Raw genomic sequence first — 5,742 nt, forward strand, 5'->3', positions numbered from 1 at the left:
ATGTATAAATACGAAAATAAACTACTATTTACTACTTGTACTACTATTCCTACTTTTTTCACATATCGCAGGGCTTCAGGGTCTGGATCCGCCGTGATAACCGAGGGACTACCGTATTAGGATTTATCATGTTTTCTGTTTTTGTGTTATGTATTCCTCTGAGTTTTGGTCATTTGATTTAGTTTCCTGTTTTAACTTTTGAAATATGTCCTCTGTGTATTTTGGTTTAAACTACTTCCTGTTTCCCTCTTTCATCTATAGTTCTAATTCCTCAATCATCACGCATATCTTGTATTTAATATTGTGTCCCTCGCCCTCACGTCATAGTTGTATTTCAGCCTGATCTGTTGCCTCTTTTGCCTGATTTTATCTTCTGGTTCCATCAACCCCCTATGAAATTAAAGAAACTTAACAGCTTCTTTATGATCACCTTGTTAAGGCAGACGCTCTGTTAGATTTCTGGTCTGTAGTGTTAAGATGTGTATAAACATGATCCCAAAAGGAAACGGTGCCACCAAAAATCTCAGAAGCAATTACTGTTGCTCTGGAAACAAAAAGAATACAAGTCATTTTCTGAGGTTGAAAGAGCAAAACCTATTTCTTTAGAGTCAGTTAACTGGAGCAGAATACTAGAATAAAAACCTAGCATAAAATGGGCACCACTTTAATTTGCTCCTCACCTCCAAATGTAGAATATATCAAAGGCAACTCTGTACAATTTGTACAATTGTTACCCTGAATTTGTATAACAATGTGGAGAGTATTTTATGGTCATTTCACTTTATGGTACAAACCACTAAATGACTTTATGGTCAGTAATTAGCAGTAAGGAAGCAAGGCTGCCAATATTTGGGTTAGCCCAGTCATAAAGTAAACATTTAAAGTGCATGGTCAGGGACTCGATGGGAAACCGGATTCAAAAGGTGCAGAGGTGGGTTTGTAACACATTGTTGTCCAAGTTCCTTTTGAGTTTGTAACATAAATGTCTAACATATTTAATGACTTTCTCCTTTGTAAAACTCAATGTCACCATGTTAAAAATGGTTTTGCAATCCAGTTAATTGTTTCCACTAAAATAAAATAAAATCAAGGCTTTCTAATCAGCCATGCCACACAGTGCTCAAACACAGTGTTCATGTGATTCTTGTTGCATGCTGGTGCCAACAGAAAGGACTCTGTGGTGTGGTTTTCCTTCCCAAATTATCCACTCTTGCTAACATTTTGATGGTTTAATGCTTTGGAGCCCTGACTTTGGAAGGACATGTGCTCTGACTGGCCAAAGTTCAAACTTTCCCAGAGTCTTAACTTGCTTTATCCCTGCCCTGCACCATTGTTTGATCTGCAGTAATAAGGCATGATGTGCAGAACATGACAGTTGCAGGGTAAATATGTGAACACCACATGTATTGCTGAATTAATCTTTACGTCAAGTAGATTGAATTTTTTTTTTTTTTTACAACGTTAATTGCTGAAGTGAGTAACAACAAATTCAACAATAAGCTTCACATACTCAGTGATTATTATGGTAATAATGTATGTTTTATCAGTATTTTGCTGCTGATGTAATTAGATGCTTCTGTATGTTGGCCTCTTTTCCACAAGTTAGTACAGTTTCTTTGAGGTCTTAATGAAGTTGTTTTGACACTCTTTGTTTCAAATTTAAGAATACCAGTACCACAACACTTTCTCAAGTATTTAATTTTTTTTTTCAGTTTTACAATTGGTTTTAGAAAGTGTAGTATATAATGGTTTTACTTTGATTTCTTTTATAGGTTGGGTGTTTTTCAGGATACAAACTCAAATAATACTTAATGATTCTTGAACTCAATTCACAATTACAATTCTAATATTAGCAAAGTGATAGAAAAACGCTTGACTGGTAGTTTTATTTAAAAAATACACAAACATTTCCATCATTTTCAATTTGGTCACAAGCAACAATAGTATCTACTTGTCAGAATGTGTGTCAAGCAAGAACTGACTTTAGACTTTTGTCCGTTTGTATTTTCATATAGAGAGTGTAGAGGCTGAAATGAATTGATTTGATCAAGCCTCAAAGGTAGGCACAGAGCTGAGTAGCTGTAAAGTGGGAGAGGCAGGATGTGCAGCAGGGCTCATTTAAGGGGCCACACTGCAGACCCCTATTGCTTTTTCCCATGGGTTCGACTTGGTGTGGCTTTAGTCTTTCCTTTGGGTGATCCCAACCAGTGGTTAGAGCAGTCATACTGAAATGGGAGAGTTGGGGGTTCAATTCCACTAACAGTCACATGTTGAAATTACCCTGGCAAGACACGGAATCCCTTATTGCCTCTGATGTGTGTCCCATACTTTCTTATACTAAACGTCACTGATGGTATTGTTATACTATTTCTGAACACCTGCATGCGTATTGATCTGGATACTGAAAAATAAACCATAAGTAACTAGCTCCTACTGTTAACATTGAAGTATTTAAATTGAAGGTACAGTGAAATAGTGAAATGCTATTACTATATTGTGTGCTAAGATGCAATATTAGGACCTTTAACATTAGGAATATTTAAGAGTTCTCAAATAATGAGCTTGATTTTATTTATATTATGAACTTATATTACCATAGTAATGATGATAAACCATGTACATGTATTGCTTATATTTATGATGGTTTTTGATATTGATAAAACCCAGGGTTATTGATTATTAGTTCTGTTTCACACAGGCCAGGTTCCTGTTTCCATGTCTGTTGCTGAGCTGACCAGATTGAATGGAGAGCTAACCCTAGTTTCGAACCAGGAGATCGGTTGAATCCCCATAACTCCTACCAGTGTGGTAGGAGGCATTTTTAGCCTACAGCTTCATTCTCATTCTGGACTGTACACACACACACACACACACACACACACACACACACACACACACACATACATACATACATACATGTCACGATTACTTACTGTGAGTTTCAAACAAATCCAATGAGCTGTTCATGAGATATGCTGCTAACAGACAGATCACCTAAGTATACATGTACTGCATTTCTAAATGTGTGTTCCTGAAGTCAGGTCAGAGGTGCGTGTGTGAGCCTGTGTGTTCGCACATATTTGTGGGATTACTAATTGTGGTTCGGGCCACATTAAAGTTGACAGAAGTGTATAAGATATAAATAAAATTAAGAAACCAGTTTTCAAGGTGGATAATAATAGGTGTCTGTCTATACTAGGCAGTCCCCAATAAATACAGTTAAGAAACCTTTGCCATGTGGATAATATTAGGGCTGCCTCTTACTAGGCAGTACCCAAAAAGTTCGACAGTTTCAACGCCCAAATTATCTGTTACGTCACCCAGGCAGCCCGGGTTTGACTTCCGGAATGGGAATAATGTTTGTGTTCAACGTAATGGTACTTCTTCCAGTATTTAACTGCAATAAACTGCATTGTATTTAGTGCTAGCAAGGGATGTTTCGACAAATTTCAAAAACTATTTGGATTAAAAAGTGTTTCTCTGCACGGAGAAGCTGCGTCCGCTGATTAAAAGCAATGATTAATCTCTTTAGAATGATTTGTTTGATGGGTTGCGGGGGCAGCAGCTTGAGCAGGGAGGCTGAGATATCTCTTTCTACAGCCACCTCTTCCAGCTCTTCTGATTGGATTCCAAGGCGTTCCCAGGCCAACCGAGAGACATAGTCTCTCCAGCGTGTCCTGGGTCTTCACCGGGGTCTTCTCCCAGTCGGACATGCCCAAAGCACCTCCCTAGGGAGGTGAATTTCTCACCCTTCTCTAAGGGAGAGTCCAGCTACCCTGAGGAGAAAACTCATTTCAACCACCTGTATCTGTGATCTCATTCTTTTGGTCACTATCCAGAGCTCATGACTATAGGTGAGGGTAGTAATGTAGACTGACCGGTAAACAGAGAGCTTTGTATCCTGATGACCAGATTTTACTTTTTTAGAGAGCTTTGTCTTTCAGCTCAGCTCTCTCTTCACCAAAATGGACTGGCACAGAGTCTGCAATACTGCAGACACTGCAACCATTTGTCTGTCAATCTCATGCTCCATTCTTCCCTCACTTGTGAACAAAAACCCGAGATACTTGTACTCTTCCACTTGAGGCAGAACCTCACCATTGAACTGAAGTGAGCAATCCAAACTTTTTCGGTTGAGGACTATGGCCTCAGATCTGGAAGTTCTGATTCTCAGCCTAGCCGCTTCACATTTGACTGCGAACTAATCCAGTGAGAGCTGAAGATCACAGCACGATGACGCCAACAGGACCACATCATTTGCAAAGAGCAGAGATGGAATCCTGAGTTCATCAAACTGGAAAACCTCCGCCCGCTGGCTGCACTGAGAAATTCTGTCCATACAAATTATGAACAGAATCAATGACAATGGGCAGCCCTGATGAAGTCCAACTCCCACCCTGAAGGGGTCTGATTTACTACTGTCAAAGTGAACCAAACTCTCGTACCACTTGTACAGGGACAGAGCAGCCTGTAACAATGGGCCCCCAATCCAATACCTCAAGGAACACGGTCAAATGCATTCTCCAAGTCCACAAAACACATGTAGTCTGGATGGGGAAATTCCTATGACCCCTCGAGGACCCTAGTGAGGGTAAAGAGCTGATCCAGTGTTTCACGACCAGGAGGGAACCCCCATTGTTTCTCCTGGAGCTGAGGTTTGACCAATGATCCGACTCACTTCTCCAATACCCCTGAATAGACCTTACCAGGGAGACTAAGGAGAGTGATACCCTGGATACTCCTCCTATTGGAGCACACCCTCCAGCCCCACTTTTTGAAGAGGGGAACCGCTACCCCAGTCTGCCAATCCAGTGGCACTGCCCTCGATGTCCATGTGATGTTGCAAAGGCGTGTCAACCAAGACAGTCCCAGAACATCCAGTGCCTTAAGGAAATCAGGGTGAATCTCATCCACTCCCGGAGCCCTGCTGTTTCGGAGCTTTTTAAATACCTCAGCAACCTCAACCACAGTTATGGACGGATCAACCCCAAAGTCCCTCAACTCAGCTTCTTCCATGGAAGATGTGCTAGTGGGATTGGGAAGGTCTGAGAAGTATTCCTTCCACCTCCTGACGACATCACTAGTTGAGGTCAACAGCATCCCACCTTCACTGAACACAGTGTTAGTAAAGTGCTGCTTTCCCCTCCGCCGCCTGATGGTTTGCCAGAATCTCCTCGTAGCCGACTGAGAGTCTCTAGCCAAGGTCTCACCAAACCTCCCACATCCGAGCTTTTGCCTCAGCAACAGTCAAAGCTGTGGACTGTTTGGCCCTCCAGTACTCCTCAGCTGTCTCCAGAGTCCCACTGATCAACAAGGCCCGATAGGACTCCTTCTTCAGCTTGACAGCCTCCCTAACCTGGGGTGTCCATTAACAGTTCGTATATTGCCACCATGAGAAACACAGAAAACCTTGCAGTCACAGCTCAAGGCAGCTACCTCAACAAGCAAGGTGCGGAACATGGCCCACTCAGACTCAATCCCCACCTCAGCTGGGATGCAGTTAAAGCTCTCCCAGAGGTGTGAGTTGAAGATCTCTCTGATGGGTTCTTCTGCCAGGTGTTCCCAGCAAACCCTCAATACACATTTGGGTCTACCAGGTCTGTCCGGCATCTTCCCTTGTCATCTGATCCAATTCACTACCAGGTGGTGATCAGTTGACAGCTCAGCTCCTCTTACCCTAATGTCCAAAACAAATGGCCGCAAATCAGATGACACGACTATGAAGTCAATCATCGATCTATG

This window comes from Nematolebias whitei, chromosome 6 (genome assembly GCF_014905685.2).
Source record: "Nematolebias whitei isolate Nwh7 chromosome 6, NemWhi1, whole genome shotgun sequence".
Classification (NCBI taxonomy): domain Eukaryota; kingdom Metazoa; phylum Chordata; class Actinopteri; order Cyprinodontiformes; family Rivulidae; genus Nematolebias; species Nematolebias whitei.